This window comes from Cavia porcellus, unplaced genomic scaffold (genome assembly GCF_034190915.1).
Source record: "Cavia porcellus strain 051 isolate PalLab524CR breed Dunkin Hartley unplaced genomic scaffold, mCavPor4.1 scaffold_30, whole genome shotgun sequence".
In the NCBI taxonomy this organism is placed as follows: domain Eukaryota; kingdom Metazoa; phylum Chordata; class Mammalia; order Rodentia; family Caviidae; genus Cavia; species Cavia porcellus.
The window spans coordinates 21,354,481-21,374,746 of record NW_026947513.1 but is presented as its reverse complement, the minus strand read 5'-3'; the positions used below and the strand labels follow the sequence as shown (position 1 = coordinate 21,374,746).

The 20,266-nt window shown below is 37.1% G+C and overlaps 1 protein-coding gene and 1 pseudogene across 16 annotated transcripts in view; one reads left to right on the top strand and one right to left on the bottom strand.

The window, feature by feature from the left end:
* The window catches only part of Limch1 (LIM and calponin homology domains 1), a 327,840-nt gene that overhangs the window by 264,345 nt on the left and 43,229 nt on the right, over window positions 1-20,266 (bottom strand). The window lies entirely within an intron of this gene.
* LOC100714858 (dynactin subunit 6-like) lies at window positions 888-7,126 on the top strand (annotated as a pseudogene).

The window sequence follows — 20,266 nt, the reverse complement described above, 5'->3', positions numbered from 1 at the left end:
TATTACTCTATCTTGTTTAGTTGCAATCGTAGTATTTAATATTATCAGACATCAATTTATTTGTTATCTGACTTCCCTCAGTATGGTGTTGGTTTGGTGAAAGGGAGGGAACTCGCCTGTCTGGTTCCAAGTTGTGTCCTCACTGCTAGTAACAACGCTGTCAAAGAATGACATTTAAGTGTGTAGGAAAGGAAAGGGAAGGGGAGGGAGAGAAGAGGAGGGGAGTGGAGGGGAAGGGAGAGAAAGAAATGGAGGGAAGGGGAAAGTGAAATGAATGAAGAGAAGGAGGACGAGAGGAAACAAGCAAGCAAGAAAAAAAATGGAGCTTAGTCCATAAGCCTGGGAAAGAAAAAGGCTTATTTGTGGCATTAGAAAGAACTCTGTGGCTTAAAAACGTCAAATTCTGAGCTACTTAACGGAGGAAGGCTGTGAAATGCCTAGGAATTCAGAGGCACTATATCCTTTTGAATATTAGCCTAAATTCCTTTTGAACTGTGAATGATTTAAAACTCCAAGGCCATCCCACCTTACAGATATCAAGTCTTACTATCACTGGTAATACTGCAAACCTCTGGAAATCCAAGCACATGTTTGCTCTCTGGTTGGAAATTGCTTCTTTATTGATCCGCATACTGTGTCCTCCCCAGCATGCCCCCAAGCCTGTCAGCCCTTTAAAAGCCTGAGTTGACAGAGTTTCACAGTCACAAGCAGCATTCCAAAATTGGAATTTGGCCGGCTAACCACACATAGTAGCCCTGGAATGTAGTAAACATGTGGGCTAGTGGGTGTGAGAAAGTTCTGGTATCAAAAGTTTCTGAGGTAACAATAAGTGTTGGAATCCCACAGGTAACACGGCGTGGTGCTGGCCAAGGGGGCTGGTCGACCAGATGGCAGGAGCTGGAGCTGCAATCCTTAGTATGGCATTGTGTTATCCGTGTGAAAAGCGGGTAACCGTCATGGCACACTGACACTAGTAATGGCTCCAGATCTGTTTATAGGACTACATATAGATATGGTTGCACATATTCCCAAGCCAGCTGCCTAAATAGCTGTTGCCCAATCTGAGTCTCCTCACTTAGTAGGCGAAGGCAAAAGGCAGCAGATTTCATTAAAATTTACAATTTCTGTATGATCTGGAACAGAGTCATTTACTATATGTAGTTTTTTTTTGAAATTTAAAGTCTTTGTTCCCTAATGGGAAGAGGCATTTGCTGGCTAGACAGCTTCAGTCTTTTTTAAAGTCACTGGGATATGACACTACATTATTAGCTATTCACCCTTCCTTACCTCCATGACGATGTAAGTAGGTTGCTGAGCTCCAGGATCTCCCTGCTTTAGTGCCTGCTTGGACGGTTGCCATGGTCTACAGTTCAAAGACCAGGGACTTCTTGAGAAGAGGGAGTCATTGCCCATAGCCACAGGCTAATAAAGCAGAGTGGAGAGGGGTGTGCCTTGCTAGATTCCAAGACTAAAGGTCCTAGAAGGAAACCACTCATTTGGAAATAAAAAAGAAGATTCTTTTTTTCTCCTGTATTTTTTTAAGGAGGATGACTGAAGTTTTTTCCTATTTTCTTTCTCACTTATTATTATTATTAGTCTTATTTATGTATTTGTTTTTATTCTTTTTTCTTCTTCTTTCTCTCCTCTTCCTTCCTCTCCCTTTCTCTTTTCTCTCTACCATTTATTAATTTGTTCCCTTATTATTTTTTTCTTTATTTATGCTCTATTTTTTTTTTATTTTTCCTTTTCCATGTTGGTTTTTTCTGTTAATACTACTAATATCCTTTTGTTTATTAATAGGATTCTTTATTCACTTTTATCACCTTCTTCTCATCTTCCATTGCTTAATTTTTCAAATTCTACTGTTTTCATGCACTCATCCCCCAAAACTTCTACACGTATAAGTACAATCATCAAGTTTTATGAATATATAAACAGTTAACTACATCATACTACAGTTCAACACTGTTCTATTGCTAATGGAGATAAAATTGTTCAGTTGAGTATGTATTTACAATAGGTCAATATCTGGTTTGTCTTCATGCTTATTCTAGAATCATAGATCTCTTTTCTATGATCAAAGCTGATACGTTACTGATTATTAGGATTTGTAAATATCCAGTTTGTTTCTGACACTATTGTTCTTGCTGATTGTACTACTATGGCCAATGTGACAGAATTGTTGCTATTGATTGGTATTGTCTATATGGCATTATCTGGATTGCCTAAGGATTAAAAACAATCCTGCATCAGTTCTCAAACAACTGGGTGATGAGCCACATAAGGTGCAACTTTCCCTTCCAATAAATGGAGGCAAATGAGTCCTGGGAAAGAGATAAAGGCCAAGAGTTAGCCATTCCCAAAGGATAGCTCTGAAAAGTAGACATTAACTAAAGAAGTCTCCAAACTAGCAACAAGCTACCCACTATAATCAACCCTCAAACTTCAACACAGAAATATGAGAAGAAAGGCAACAAAATGCACCAAAACTCCCAACTCCACCCAGGATTATTAAAAGGGAGGAAATCAAAAGCACAGATGAAACATCTGAAACAGTGGAGGTAACAAAACATATCAGTAAGGTACTTGGTGAATCCAAAGAAGATACAACTAAACAGATAATGATCCTAATAAAACAAGTGATCAGTGAATCTACAGAAAACATTAATAATAATAATAATGATAAAACTAATGGAGCTAAAATGATATAAAGCACTAATCCTTAGCATGGAAAAGCATTGGAGTCCATAAAATTTCAAATGGAAATCCAAAATCACAAGAATTCTATTGAAATTATGAGCAGCAGAAGTGACAAATGAGGACATACTATCAGATCTAGAAGATAGGTCTACAGCTGTTGATTAATGAAAGATCTTAAACTTTAAAAACAAGAGAATACATAAAAATGGATCCAGAAGCTGACAGAAAATGCAAATCAGACTAACATAAAATTAATTGGAATTAGTGAAAAAAATCCGAAAACAAAAAGGGCATTTTTTAAAAAATTTTATTTAAGGAGAAAAAGAAAAAAAAAAAACAGAAAAAGGGTACAAGTTATACAGAATTTCAGAAAAAATAAACAGTAGGAAATCGCTAGTTAATTAACTACATATTGTCATCTTAGAAATAGTTGTTCAAGTTACAAAATTAAAGCATATAAAGTGGACATTCAAACAGTGAGACTGCAAACAGTTCTGTTCAATGATCCAACAAAACTCAGTAATATGGTTTATCTATCTTATATGCTTAAATATACATGCAGTTATATCCTTTAGAGCGCTTTTTTTTTCCTCTCTGTTGTACAATGACAATTACACATTTTGGGTTTTATTACTCCCACAGTTCTTATTATTTTTTTTGAAGAGAATAAATCCAAATGTGACATAACAAAACAGAGTCAGTTAAATCAAAAGGATGGACATAATACATAATGTAAAAACAAAATACAAGGTGCTCAACAATGGTTACCACAATGTCTCTTGCTACCTTAAAAAGAACTGCCTATGTCATCAGGTATAATAAAATTGAACAAAACAGTAAAGAACAAAACCAATAAAACCAAAACATTGGAGACATTACAGGACTTCAAAAGAAGATAATAGTCAAACCAGAATGGGCGTCATAATGAATTGTATTGTCTTCACAGTTGTTGCCAAAAAGGGTATTTTTAAAAACCTGTTTATAGAAGCAATATCAGAGAACTTTCCAAATAGGGAAAAAATTTAACATTCAAATAAGTGCAGGTTATAGAACCCAAAATAGCCATGATCAGAGAAGAATTACTCCATAATATTTCATATTAAAATACCTGAAACCAAAACTCAAACAGAATCTTAAAGCTACTAGAGAAAAATGAATCATGTTTAAAGGAAAACATCAGTATTACAGAAGACTTCTCAGCACAAACCTTTAAAGCAAGGAGAGCTTGGATTGCAGTGTCCAAACCCTAAAAGAAAACACTTTCTGACCCAGACTGGTTTATCCTGCAAAATTATCTTTCAAAATTGAGGAGAAATAAGACATGTCCATGATAAAGAAAACCTAAAGAAATTCATTACCATCAAACCAGTACTCCAAAAAAAAAAACTCTCAAGGACATTCTAGAAAGAGACAATGAAGCTAATAACTACCAAAAGGTCCAATTGAAAGAATACACCATATAGGGAAAGCAATTGAGTACAAGAAAATTAGAGGCAAGAAAATAATACAATGTCAGAAATAGTCAATATCTATCAGTTATCATTATCAATATGGAAGGTCTCAATTTACTGATCAAAAGAAACATATTAGCAAAATAGATCAAGAAATAAAATCCAATGGTATGCTGTATATAAGCAACACATTTGACCCTTAACCCAAAAAGAAATGTATAGACTAAAAATCAAAGGGTAGAAAACAATATTCCATGCAACAGGAACCCAAAAGCAATCAGGTGTAGCTATCCTATTTTCAGACAAAAGGAACTTTAAGCCAAAACTGATTAGAAGAAGCAAAAAAATACACAATATATTGGTAAGGCAGCCATTAAAAAGAAGATAACAATTAGAAGAAACAATTAGAAGATAACAATTCTCTACATGCACCAGACAATAGTGAGCCCAACTTTATAAAACAAATACCAATGGACATAAAAAATCAGATAAACAACAATACAATTATAGAAGACAAATTTAATAACCCAATATCACAAACAGATCAACCAAACAAACAAAAAAAATCAAAAAATACCAAAGATAAACCAAACTTTCAAACAATAGATATCTAGAGTGTTCCATTCAACAACAATAGAATACACACTGTTTTCAGCAGCATGTGTGTAACTTACTCTAAAATAGACCACATACTACTAATAAATTGTGCTTACTCTAATGCAAAAGAATTGAAATTTAACATGCAAATAATAAGATCATAGTGCAATGAAACTAGAAATCAGTATCAAAGAAACCACAGAAATTATGCAAATACATGGAAATTAAGCAATACACTGTTGAATAATCAATGGATCATAGAAGAAATGAAGAAAGAAATAAAACAGTTCCTAGAATTAAATGATAATGCCAGTACATCATATCAGAATTTATGTGATATAATGAAAGCAGTCTTAGGGGCTGGGGATTTAGCTCAGCGGCATAAGTGCCTGCCTTATAAGCAGGCAGTCGTGAGTTCGATCCCTGGTACCGATAAAAAGGAAAAAGACAAAAAAAAAAAAAAAAAAAAAAAAGAAAGCAAGTCTTAAAAGTTTATGCTGTGAGTGCTCAGATTAGAAAAACAAACAACTAACCTATTGATGCACCTCAGAGTCTTAGAAAAACATGAAAAATTCAAATCCAGAGGTAAGACAAGGAAGGAAATGATAAAGATCAAAGCAGAAACCAAGGAAGTGAAGAACAAAAAAATATAATGAATCAAAGAGCTGGACCTTTAAAAGAATAAACAAAATAACTAACATTTATCAACCTTATAAGAAAAAGGAAAAGAAACACAAATTAATTCCATTAAGAATTGAAAAAGGCGAAATCACAGTGAACAGCACTGAAATAGAAATTATTAGCCACACATCAGCAAAAAATACCAACAGCATTCTTCACAAATATATAGAAAATAAGTTAAACTTCATATAGACCAGGAGAGACCCAGAATAGTAAAAGCAGTCCTGGGTAATAAAAGCAAACCAAGAGTCATCACAATCCCAGATCTGGAACTATATTACAAAGCTATAATAATAAAAAGAAAAACATACTACTGGTACAAAAACATACATGTGCTTCAAGGGAACAGGATAAGAAAATGCAGAAATAATCCCAAGACATTCAGCTATTTGATCTTTGACAAAGGATCCAAAATCACACGCTGGAGGAAAGATTGAATTTTTAATAAATGGTGCTAAGAAAATTTGGTATACACATGCAGAAGATTGAGTCTAGACCATACACCTTACCATATATTAAACTAAAACCAAAATGGATCAAATATATAAATGTTAAATAGAAACAATCTGCTGGAAAATAAAATAGATAAAACCCTTAAACATAGACATGGCAAGGATTTCCTAAACAGAACTTCTGTGGCACAATAACTAATACCAAGAATGAACAAATAGGGGGCTGGAGATTTAGCTCAGCGGCATAAGTGCCTGCCTTGCAAGCAGGCGGTCGTGAGTGCGATCCCCGGTACCGATAAAAATGAGAAAGACCAAAAAAAAAAAAAAAAAAAAAAGAATGAACAAATGGGTTTATATTAAATTTAAAAGCTTCTACACAGCAAAAGAAACAACTTAGAGAGTGATGCAACAACCTACAGAATAGAGGAAAAATTTCCATCTACTCCTCAATCAGGTGACTAACATCTAGAATACATGAAGAATGCAAAAGAAATTAGACCTTCTCAGTCTAAAAGACCCAGTCAAAAAATGGCCTACCAAAATAAGTGGAAACTTTATAGAAGAAACACAAATGGCCAATAAATACATGAAAAAAATTCTCAACACTACTAGTCATTAGAGAAATCCAAATTAATACAACATAAAATAGCTTGCTACTCCAGAAAAAATTAAGAATTTGTGAGCAGGGCCATATCCTGGTAAGAAAGACTCAAAAGACTCCTGGAGCAATTGTATATGCAGAAATTAAAATCAAAGGAAATAAAACTGTATGACCTAGAACAATGATCTAGCATAAAGCATAAATTTTGCAGAAGCTGGGCCAATACTCACTGGTAAAGGTAACCTAGCAGAAGAACAGGCCATGACCATAAATGCTCACCCAGACAGTATCATCCCTGGCACTGAACCCCAGTGGCACTATGACCAATGGCACCAATGTGTTTAAAATTCACTGTTATTCTTAAGTCATGAAAATGGGAGACAATGTGATAGAGTCAAAAACATACATAAGAAAAATATATAATATTGACAAGTGGTTACCCCACTGGGGCTTTCTGTAACCTAAACACTTTTGAAGTTATCCCTGAGAAGGCAGAGATCTCTGGTGCAGCCCGACTTCATCAGGTATGGACTGACCAGCTACAACCCCAGACACTAAAGTTGGATCTCTTGATGAAAATCTTACCAAATCCCTATCACCTAAAGAAGAATAGAAAAGGAAGCTCAAGTCCAGTTAAGAACTGAGAGAAGTGTATGATATCAAGATAGCGTCCCATCTTTGACAGCCATCTTTTGACAGAGCCACACTATGGATTCCTAGTAGATCACAGAATAATAACTGTTAACATTGTTTTGTAAAATTAAGTGAGAGAAGAATGTAATAGATTTTTATTGTAATTGTCCTTTATAATTTATATAAAATTGTATTTTCCTATATTTTTGCTTATTTTCTGATAACTCAGATGCAGGTTTTTTGTTATGGAAGATAGCATGACAAACTTATTATGTAAAAGACTACCCTGTGATGAGAAAGGAGATATATTGTTAGGTATTTATATTCTAGTTATATTAAATAAAATTGCTGCTGAGGAAAAGAAATCAGATAATAACAAATGCTGGTGAGGCACCAGGGAAAACGGAACCCTTCTACATTGTTAGTGGGAGTGTAGACTACTACCATCACTGTGGAAGTCAGTATGGAGAGTCCTCAAAAAACTTAAAATAGAAATTCTACTTGATCTAGCTATTCCCTGGAATCATCCCCCCAAAATTAAAGTCTTTACAGTAATACCAGAATACCCAGGTTTATTCAAGCACAATTTATAACTAAATCTTGGAAACAGCTTATATTCCCATCAACAGATGGATAGGGAAAAAATGAGATATTTACACACAATGGGCACTACTCTGCCACCAAGAATGATAAAGTGGAGACATTCATAGGTAAATGAATGCACCTTGAGACTGTAATATGGAGTAAAATAAATCAGAAAATCAGATACACAGGCTTAAATATTACATGGTTTCTTTTATATGAGAGACACAAAAGATGGAGGAAGAAGGGGGAAGGAAAAAGAGAATTGAAGAAATAAAAACAGAAATAGAGCTTTTGCAAAGGGGAAGGGGACCAAGAGTTGGAAGAGGCAGGAAGGGATGAGAGAGGTAGGGGATGAAAAAGAACTAAGATGTGTTGCATACATGTACCAACTCCTCACAGTAAATGTAATCACTGTGTACTGCAAACATGTACTGATAAAAATGGTGTTACTCTTTCTATGCCATCCACACTTTCTACCTCATTAGTGAAATGGAGAGAATGCTGTCCAGATTCATTATGACGCCCATTCTCATTGACTTTTATCTACTTTTGAAGACCTACAATGTCTCCAATGTTTTGGTTTTGTTGGTTTTGTTCTTTACTGTTTTGTTCAATTTTATTATAACTAATGATATAGGCAATTCTATTAGAGATAGCGGGAGGCATTATGGTAACCATTGTTGATCACCTTGTATTATGTTTTTACATTATCTATTATGTCCACCCTTTTGATTTGACCAATTCTGTTCTGTTACATCACATTTGGTTTTACTCTCTTCCAAAAAAGTAATAAGAACCGTGGGAGCAATGAAACCCAAAATGTGTAATAGTCATTGTACAAAAGAGAGGAAAAGAAAGTGCTCTAAACTATATAACTGCATGTATATTTAAGTGTATAAGATAGAAAATGATATCACTGAGTTTTATTGGATCATTGAACAGAACTGTTTGCAGTATCATTGTTGGAATGTCCACTTTACAAGCTTTAATTTTGTGACTTGAACAATTATTTCTAAGATGACAATATGTAATCCATTAACTAGTGATTTCCTACTGTTTATTTTTTTTCTGTAAATCTGTATAACTTGTATTCTTTCTCTGCTTTTTTTTTCTCCTTAAATAAAATTTAAAAAAAAAGAATTAAATGAGATGCCTGTTGGGTACTTAGAACAGGGCCTAGTGCTCAGAAATCAAAAACCAGTATCAGCTACTTAGTAATATATGCATGTGGCACCAGTTACTTAGTAAATGCCCTACTGATGGTGCATCAGTTGCTTCCAAGCATCACTATTATAAGCCACACCACAATGTGTATTATAGCTTGGTTTCCAATATTGTTATTATCATAACTAGTTTTGAAAATTATCTTCTATTACCTGGCATATTGGAATTTACAGGAAATAGGCATACTTGTTCAGTTAAGCTTACATCAATTATTTGTAAGAGTCAAATTAAATATTACATTCATTTTAGAGACAAGGAAATTGCAGGGCTTGAAAGAATGAATATGCTGCCCAAGACCACCCAGGAAGCAAACCAAAACCCATGCTTTGACTTTATTCATGCAATCATTCAACAAATCTTTATAGTTAGAGTTAGGCTGTATGCAAGGCACTGAGGAAATAGACACATAAAATATACTCACAGAATTTACCATCTAGCAGGTATGCAAATAATATTTCAAAATACAATGTACCTACATAAAACATTCCAAGCATACTAAGGGACATGTACCCAAGTAGCAATAGCAGGTGTATGCACAAAAGAAGCAATGGCTGACTGGCGTCACAGAGGTGTCAGAGAGCTGGTGGTGTTTTTAAGATCTAGCCTCCAAAGCTGAACACAGAAGTGGGTACAAGGAAGGGGCGTGTTCAGACTTCTGCCTCCTGGTCATATTCTTTGTCTCTTGTGGCATGCTGCTTCAAAAGCTCATTGAATTTAGATCATTTGTTCTGTGTCAGCATGGAAATTATAAATGAATCATCACCACTAAATTTCTCCTCAAGTAGGGGAAGGAGCAAGAGAAGGATGGAAATTTTGAAGATTTTATTTTAACTGGATGTTTAAAAAATTAACATAGGCCCTGCCTGGTGATCCAAAAGTGTGCACAGCAATCTCCAGCCCATGGGGAAGATTTGGTGCTTCCTTCCTAGACTGGTAAGGCCCCGCCCAGCCTCACACATCAGGGGAGGACACAACTGGAGGCCCCTCTGGGCCTATTCAAGCCCCACCCAGCGACTCCCAAGGGCCCACAGCTACCTGTCCTCCGGCTGGTGAGCCAAAAGTGATTTCCAGCCCACAGACAAGCTTTGGTGTTTGGCTCTGAGACTGGTAAAGCCCCGCCCGGCGACCCCAAGTGGCTGGAGCCATCTGGTAAGGTCTAAAGACCTCCCCTCAACTGGGGAAACTCTGCAATAGGGATAGATATTCTCAACCCAAGAAACAACTGAGATTTGCCTTTGGCTTCCCTAAGGGAATATAGGAAAATGACAAAATGAAAGAGCAAAATACAATTCCAAGCCTCCAGCTCATCCCGAGCAAGCCTCCAGCTCATCCCGAGCAAGCCTAGGAGACATGGACATAGAAGAAAATGTAAGCCATACACCTGAAACTCCTGAAATGATAGCAACTGAAGTAAAGAAGGAACTCCAGGAAGCTATAAAAGAACACAGATCAGAAATAATCTCCCAGGTAAAAGAAGAAATAATAAATGTAATGAAAGAAATGCTCAACACATCTAAAGAAGACATAGTTAAAAAATCAAAGGGACAATGCAAGAAGATGGAAACCTTGAGCAAACAATATAAGAAACAATTCATGAAACAGATGCAAAGAGATATACAGAAAATCAAAAATTCCATCAAAAGTTGGCAAAACCTCTTCAATGAAAGTGAAGATAGAATTTCAGACCTCGAAGACAAGATTGCGGCTAGTGAACAGGTTTAATACAATCCCAATCAAAATACCACTAGCGTACCTCACAGACCTAGGGAACTAACTCCTAAAATTCATAAAGGCAATTCTGAGCAACAAAGGCAAGGCAGGAGGCATCACAATCCCTGACTTGAAGTTATACTACAAAGCTACTGTAATAAAATCAGTATAATACTGGAATAAAAACAAACATGAAGTTCAATGAAATAGGTTAGAAGATACAACTACAACTATAGACACACTCAGCCACCTTATCTTTGATAAAGGGGCCAAACAGGTTCACTGGAAGAAAGACAATCTCTTTAAATAAATGGTGCTGGAAAAACTGGCTTCCTATATGCCAAAAACTAAAACTAGACCCATGCCTATCATCTTGTACTAAGCTAAAGTCAAAATGGATCCAAATATTAAACAGAAACACTAAATCTGCTGGAAGACAAAATAGGTATAAATCTTGAAGACATAGGTGTAGGTAGAGAATTCAAGAACAAAAATCAAACCATAAGGAAATACTTCCCAGAATCAATAACTGGGATCTTGTCTTATTAAAAGTTTTTGAATATCAAAAGAAATCTCCAACAGAGTAAAATGGAAACCCATGAATTTTGAAAAAACTTAGTCAACTGTCCCTCAGACAAAGAACTTCTAAAAAACAGATCCCCAAAATTCAAAGACCCAATCCAAAAATGGGCATCTGAGATGAATACACAGTTCGCAGATGAAGAAACACAAATGGCAAATAAATACATGAAAAAATGTTCAGCATCATTGATCATTAGAAAAATACAAATTAAAACAACACTGAGATTCCATCTCACTCCAGAAAGAATGGCCAGAATCAAGAAAACCATCAACAACAAATGCTGGAGAGGCTGTGGGGAAAAAGGAACGCTCCTGCACTGTTGGTGGGAGTGTAGACTGGTGCAGCCACTGTGGAGGTCAGTCTGGAGATTCCTCAAAAAGCTGGCAATTGGAAGTTCCATATGACCCAGCTGTTCCACTTCTAGGCATATTCCCAGAAGAACTGAAAACATCATACCACAATTTGTAATAGCCAGATCTTGGAAACAACCTAAATGCCCATCAACTGAGGAATGGATAAAAAAGTTGTGGTATTTTTATACAATGGAGTTCTACTCAGCTATAAATAATGATCGCACTGAGATATTTATAAGTAAGTTTATGAGAATCGATTATGAGTGATGAAATGAACGGCTGCTTGAAGAAAATCAGACATTATGGTATCCATTGCTGGTTCCATATCACCATGCTGTGAAATCCAGTAGTGCTTTTATTATTTGTTGAGAGTGGCTTTAGTCTGTTTTGTATTATTTAATTTCAACATACATCAAGGTATGGACAGCTATTTTGAAGAGAACAAGAGACATTATGGCAGCCATTGTTGATTTTCCTACTTTCTGGTTTTGAAGGCCTTTAATGCCTTCATCACTCTGTTCTGATCAGTTCTATACTATTTTGTTTTGCATTAATTCATTGTGTGTGAAGATATAGACGACTATTTAGAAGAAGAGACATTACGGTAGCCACTGTAGATCTCCTGTTGTCTTGCTTTGAAATCTGTCACTTACATTTTCTTCTGATCTGCTTTGTTCTGTTTTGTTATATTTAGTTTTACCCTTCTTAAAATAGAAAAATTAATATAATGTCATTTCCCAATAATTCACGTTTAGGGCATACTACTGCCATTCTGCATGTCATTGTAAAGAGCAGATGGACAAAATAAACATGCTGCACAATATCAACATTAATAACAACTCAGACCTCCATCTGCACTTTTAGCAAAGTATTGCAATGCAGGATGTTAAGGAAGCACCTTTAATATTTGTTTCTAGTATTATTATTATTAATTGCAGCTGAGCATTTTTGAGCACTCATAAATGCCAGGCTAAAGCCTTTACATGCATCATTTAATTGACTTACAAAACCACTACCACACAGATGTGGTATTATGTTATTCCCATTGTATAAATGGGAGAAATGAGGTAAAAAGAGATTAAGCATCTCAAGTGGCAAGGCCATGACTCAGGCTGAGGTTTGATTCCGATGTCCAGGTTACTAATTTCTCTATAACGTTTACTTTCCATTTTATCAATAACATTTATTTTTGAGATAATATCATGCAACATGTATACAATACTATTTAACAGCACTGAACCACTTTATTCTTTATATACTGAGAACCACTTGTATTTCAATTTCAATTGCTTTAGAGCACAAATTTAGAAAACTTGTAGGTGACATCTGAATTTGAAATTGGCACCCTGTACTGCACTTCATAGTCCTGAAATTAGATAATCTGGACCAACATTAAACAAAGGTTTCTGTGATGATTAGCTGACAAGCAACATAATGAATAATTTTACATTGCACTCCAGGTCTGACATAATTTATGTACATGACAAAAATGGCAATCACCCAGTATCTGATATATGGATTTATGGTCTCAACTATGGCCAAGTCAAGGCGAAACAGCCTGGAGTATCTAAACATCTGACTCTAATCACTACACCAAAGATAACGGCAAGCATGAGAGGCTTATAAATATATTTCATTGATGTGAGTAGTTGGGAAAGAAACAGTTAAGTTGGGAGAAATTGGGGTGATGAATTTTTCACTTAAGATCATCACCTTTCAGCGATATGGGAGTCATCTCCTTCTCACCAGCCCTACTCTCATGATGAGGACTCTGCTCTGGCTAGTGTTGCCAGCCAGAAGGTCAGGCAAAAGACGAAGAAGAAGATTCTGCGGGAGTCTGACAGCCATCGTGATTTTTATATCATTCTATGTCATCCATACACACTCTCTTCCTGCCTCCCCCATCCTGTTAATATGACTAATGGGGAATTATTCCATTTTTATTCATCCCTGAATATTTGGGGGAAGGAGTTATAATAAATCTGTAACCTAATCTTCTCATATAAACATAAAGAACTGAAGTTTAAACTAAATATATTTATTACCCTCTGATGATATTTCCCATCCTACCAGGAAGGAGGGAGGCATGGCCCCAGCCCTGCTGCCTTCAGGATCTGTGACAAAACCCTGCACCAGCTGCCTGATCTATTAATCCTCAGTCATCAATCTCCTCCCGCAACCACTTCCTTTTTATAAACCACAGGAACCTCTGTTACTCTTTTGTTTTTAAACTTATTTATCTTCCACCTACTTGAGGTCAGTTTTCCATTATATGGAAGTGATGTGGATATTAACCATCCTGCCACACACACACACACACATACCATGAGAGAGAGACACAGACAGAGAGAGAGAGAGAATTCATAACACCAGAATAAATGGCATGAAATGTTAATGCCTTGCCATTTCTTCCAGTGTAGATACTACCTTATTTGTACTTTCTTTTTTGTTTGTTTGGTTGGTTCTTTAACTTCTTTTAAAGTCTGTTTTGCCAGCATATGTTTGCCATGCATGATTACATTTTTCATGGGAAGTTTGCACATATAAGCAACACATCTTCTTTGTCCCTTCCTCTTCATCACTCCCTATTCGCTCCAATTCTGGAGTTCCTTCTCATTTTGAAAAACCATATTCATTTCAAAAAAGTTAAATTATAACCCGGACATAGTGGTGCACACGGGGAATGCTAGCACATGAAAGGCTGAGGCAGTATCTTAACTCTGAGGCTGTCTGAGCTACATAGCAAGTTCAAGACCAGCCTAGAGCTACAGACTGAGAACCTGTCTTTCAAAAAAATATTAAATTGTAGAGCTGGCGCTGTAGTTCAGTGGGAGAGCACTTGCCTAGTGTGTATGGACTGTGGGTTTGATTCCCAGCTCAGAAAAAAATGTACATGATATCTTCATGGCGTCACAAGACTTCACGGTGGTTACTCTTCCTGCACGTTACCTGAGCATATACAAAACCTTCTGCTTCTTCCTCCCCAGCTTTTAAGTCTGTGTGCTGCATTTAATAAAATATTTCTTTATAAGGTTTTATAAGATAGAGTGGACTCACAATGACAATGACCACAAACAGTTCACCATCTATAAAACATTCTCCAAATACATCTTGGCACTTGAATATAATGCAAAAATCCTTTTCCCTCTCCCAATGCATATGACTTTCCTCCACCTATGCATACATACAGAAATTGACCCAATTTCCATGCTCTTTTTAAAAATACTGCCCTAAATACTAATGTTTTAGAGCTTCTGGTTTTACCTCCATTTCCCCCTATGACTGTAAACCTCCTGGCACTTAGTATCCTTAAGTAACCTCTGTAAATACTGAAATTATCTAAAAAATATTAAACTTGAAAAGCGAAAGTAGAACATGGGTTAAGATAAGCAATTCAGCACCTAGCTCAAGGGCTGTCAGATGTCCTCGGTACCTAATTACGTACCATTTATTAGTATTCACTAATTTTCAACTGGACTTTTTCTCAGTCACACTTAAAAACATTCAGCCGCAGGAAGCATGAAGAAAAGCAAGCTCCACGTGAAACCTTTATAAATCACAGCTCTCTCGCCCCAACTCCAGCACACAATCATGAGGATGAGAGCTGTGATTCATAGTCCTACATCACAAGAAAACATTTTTAAAAAAGAACTTGGCTTGGTTGACTCTAGCTAATGACACCTACTAATGGAGTTGTTGTTGTTTTTTAATGCATTCTCTGAAATTTGCTCTCAGCGACGGTTCAACCTGTGTCAGGTTACCGTTTCTTTCTCTAGGCTGAGCTCACTGGCAGATGGTGGACCCCGGGCGTGGGTGGCGGAGCTGAATCACAGCCAAGTATGGAGAAAGGGGAAGGGAGGTGAAGTGGGTCTGAGGATCTCTTCATGGAAACTTGCTGATAAAAACATACAACAGCAACATCATCATTTCTGGCTGACACATTTTTCATTTCATGTGGCATGTGTTTTATCTGCTTGTTTTGAGACAGGTAGCTCACTCTGGCCTCAAACTCTCGGCAATCCTCCTGGATTGGCCTCCAATGTGCTGGGATTATAAGCAAGCACTACCACACTCAGCTCTGGCTGGTAAATTGTGACAGTTGTGATGGTTAATCTTGATTGTCAATTTGATTGGTTTCAGACACAAGAGATCAAAAACTCTAATCTCTGGTATGTCTGAGTAACTCATGAGGGTGTGAATATGGGAACTACATCTGTTTCCTGCCTCTTCCTCTCTCCTTCCTTCCTGGTTTCCATGACATGAGCAGTTTCCCTCGCCATATCATTCTGCGATGCTGTTTCCATTTTGGAGTTAGCCAACCAAGCTCTGAAACTGTGAGCCAAATTAACCATCTCCCTGTAAGCTGTGCCATATCAAGTATTTTATCCCAGCAATGGAAAAGTCAACCAATACAAAACTGGTAGTGAAAAGTAGGGTCATTGGTTGTGATCAGACCTGACCATGTGGTTCAGAAGCCTTTGAAACTGGCTTACCAAAAAACCAGAAAAGTCCAGAGAACTGAGCTGGAAAAAACCATAGAAGGTTGCACACAGATCATTGGCAATTCTGATGTGAGCTTAGAACTCAAGAATGTTGATTGTAACATGGACACTAAAGGCTGTGTTGATGGGGTTTCAGATGGGAATGAGAACTCTACTTGAAACTGGACTAGAGGCCTTTCATATTATGGCAAAGAAGCTTTACATTTTGTCCATGTCCTAAGACCTTGTGCAAGGCTAAATTTAAGGATGAGAAATTAATCTGGCAGAGGATATTTCAAGACAATCCCATGTTCAAGCTGTGACATGGGTACTGCTAGCTGCTTATAGCCAGATCTACGGTGGGAAAAAACAAACACAAGAGAGATTTGGGAAACTATCAGTTTGATTAGAAAAGAAGTGTATGAAAGCTGGAGCCAAATAAAGTGTGACTGATGAAGAGATTAATTTCATCTTTTACAAAGTCAAGCACCTTGCATTGGGAAAACAGGAAAGATGCTTTGGGGGTATCTAGGTTGGCCAGAACCCATCCCATCTCAAGGCTCAAGAGTATAAAAATACAAAGTCCTTTGAAAGACATTTGCTTTGAGATGAGAACTCCAGGGCACTCTACTCATTCAGAGCCACCAAGAGAAAAGTATTCTCCAGAATTCAACCAGTCAGGAAATCACAGGCCACTGCTATGGTTTAAAGCGCCTGGCTCCTGCTCACACTGGCAACAGACTCTGGCATCTTCCATACAATACTGATATTGAAGCATGCAAAATGCAAGAGTTGTGGGGTCCAGAAGATTTTCATTTAGGTTTCAAAGGAAGGCTGGGGAAGTTAGGCAATATATGACAAGTTCAGAGGCCCTGCCAGGCCCCCCTGAAAGGACAACATGTGAAGCTCTGGGAGTGAGGCAAAAGCTGCAGTGGAGACCCCAGGAAGATGAAGATCAGAGAAACACAGAACATCTACCAAGGAAAGTTGCTGGTAATGTACAGGGCCAGTCCAAGAGAGAGCTCAATGTGGGTTAACCCAAAGGCCATAGGGGTGCGGTGGACCAAGCCTTTCAGAGGCTGCATCATGCTGCCACATGCCCCAGATACTGGACATGGAGCTACAAGAGTTAATGTTTTCCTTGGTTGCTGTTGGTCTTGGCTTGGTCCTGTTCTTTTTTATTCTCCTATTCATTCCTTTGGAATGGGAATGTTTACCCTATGCCATTTTATCCTGGGAGCATGTAACTTGCTTTAAGAATTTTTAGACATTCACAGATAAAAGTTTGCCTTGAGTCTCAGATGTGATTTTGAACTTGGACTTCTGACTAATGCTGGAAGTTTTCAGACTCTGAAAAATAAATTAGTGTGTTTTCTTTTTTATACAGAATACCGACATCATGTTAGGTGGGGTTATGGCATTGTTATTTGGAGATAAAGTATGGTTTAAGAAGATGTGCTTGGGTGTCAAATTGACAAGGGGTGAATTTGTGATGGTTAATCCTGATTGTCAGCCTGACTGGCTTCAGGCATACCTAGGAGATTAGTAAACCACACTTGTGGGTGTACTAGGTAAATCATGTGGGTGCAATCTCACAAAACTGTATTTGGTCCTGAACACTTTTGTGGCTCTGTCCTTTTGCTCTGCTTCCTGGCTGCCATGAAGTGAACAGCTTTCCTTGGGAACATCCTTCCACCACGACGTTTCTGCCTTGGAGTCAGCTGACCATGTACCAAAATCTCTGAAACCATGAGCCAAAAATAAACTTTTCTTCTTTCAATTGTATGTATCAGGTATTTTGTTCTGCCAATGGAAAAACTGAATAATATAGTGATAAATTTGGTCATGAGGAGTAATAATGCCATGCAGGCAGAGAAGCAAGATACATATAAAAGATTCTGTATATCTCTCTATTATCCTAAATATTAAACCAAGTAATTTATGAACATGGGCTCTAAGCCAGACAGCCTGAGTTCAAATTTCAGCATGACCGCATTTAAATACATTTGTTAGTTCAGATACTATTACATTCCACTACACTGTATCATAACTTATCCTGTCCTATCCTATCATATCCTATCATATCATATAATATCATATCATATCTTACATACAGTATCAGTGCAAACCTGTGTCCTTCAATAATAGTCGCTATTTCAAGGAGTGTTCTGAGAATCCAATGAATTAATAAAAGTAAAGTATATAGAAAAATGACTGGTACATAGAAAAACTCAGTAAACATTCATTATTATCATTTAATATCCTTATCATATAATAGTAAATCTTTCCTGGCTGTCAATCAAATTCATAGAATTTTAACTTCCACAAGAGATTTCCTTTTTAATAAACATGAAAGTTTCCTCAATGAATATCCAATTTGATACGGGAAGATAAGAAACAGACACATCAGACTGGCTAGTTCTAAACACACTTATGAATTAAAATAGGCAATGGAAACAGGAAATAACAAAAGATGCCATTTCTACTCCTGAGATGACACGATGGAGAGAGAATGATTCCCTGGTTGTTGGTTGTGTGGTTTTTGCAAGCCACTAATTTTGAAGACCGGTTTTCTTGTTTGTAGACATGCACTTGCTATTTGGAAGACATAACCAGAACATTATCTCCATTTCACCCCACTAGCCATCTTTCACCAGATTCTACCCAGTTTATCTTAAATCTCTCAACCTCTGGCCTTCCCTGACCCCCAAAGTTAAGACAAAATCTCCAGCGTACAACCATATACCATTTCTTCACTATGCCCAACCATGATAACCAATAAATATTGCACTGATGAGCAGGTGGATGTACAGACAGGTGAAATGATATCTATCTTTCCTCCCTTGTGAGACGAAGTTTAATATTCAAGATATACATACTGTAAAGATGCTTTATAAATGGAGGTGATTCAAGTGTTGAGTTTGAAAGAACTGACTCTCAAATAAAGTATAAGAAGAGAAATAAAACCTGAGGATGGTGAAGAATTTCTCCAACTATGCAAACACCTACAAGGAGAATGAGAAAGACAGGGAATGACCTTAGTTTGTCTGAATGGGCTGGAGAGTAAGAGTCAGGAGGTAGGGAAGGGTAGGGTCAGGCCAAGGAGGAGCAAGGACCAGCTAAGTGAGATATAAAGACAAGGTGGTACCATGGACCCCAGGAGAGAAGGGCTGCAGTAAGTCCCCAATTTATGAACAATCCAGTTGCAAACTTTCAAGGGTGTATTATTCAAAACTCCCTTCACCAGGCTTAGAAATAAACATTGTCTCAGAACAGAATCTATTAGTAAGTTGAGGACAGAGAAGTTAATGAAAGCCAAAGGTCAAGGGGGATTATACATGCATGGGTCAGAGTCTGTAGATCACACTATTGTTGTTCATGAACTGGAAGGGAAATAGTGTATCTTTATTTCACCAAGTCCAACCAAAACTCAACATGACCTTCAATCACACACCACAGTATTAGCAGAACCTGTGGCTTTGTCACAAAAAAAGTTATCATATTACAATTGTAATATGATACAGATATCAAAAACATCTTTTACTTTTAATTATGGTAATTTTAGACCCACAAATGAATCATGTCACTTAAAGAAAAAGAAGTTACAGCATGTATCATACTATATTAAAATGCTAGTACTTTTGTAACTTGTTCCAGTGTAACTGATTTTCTTTGTAACACTGTATGTTTCTTTTGACATTTAAAATGTTTCTAGAGAAACTTCATAGACTAGGAGAGAACCAAAGAGGTCCATGGCTCAAAAGAGTTAAAGGCCCTTGATTATCATCTTACCACAAAGCAGAGACAAAATCATGATGGCTGAAAAGAGAAGTCCTTGTGATCCACCAGAAAATGATAGCAATCCTTTTGAGTTTTACAACAAGTTTGGGGGAAAATCAGAAGTGCTTCACCAATGTAGGCATGAGCTGACTAAAGCCAGAAGATGGCCTTAATGAACCAGTTCTTTAGCAGAAACAGAAGCACATAAATGAACTCCAAAAATGTGTAGGTCTTAATCTGTACCACTGGACCCCAAGGATGCACAAGGAGACAGCCAGCAGTGATCACAACAGGGGTGGGGCAGGGGAGCACCATAGGAAAGATACTGATTACTGTTTTTCCACCATATTTTATCTACACCATCCAAGCAGAGCTATCACATCCAGGACAACATGTAAAGAGGTTTGAGGGTAGATACTTCGGAGCAGACTCGCC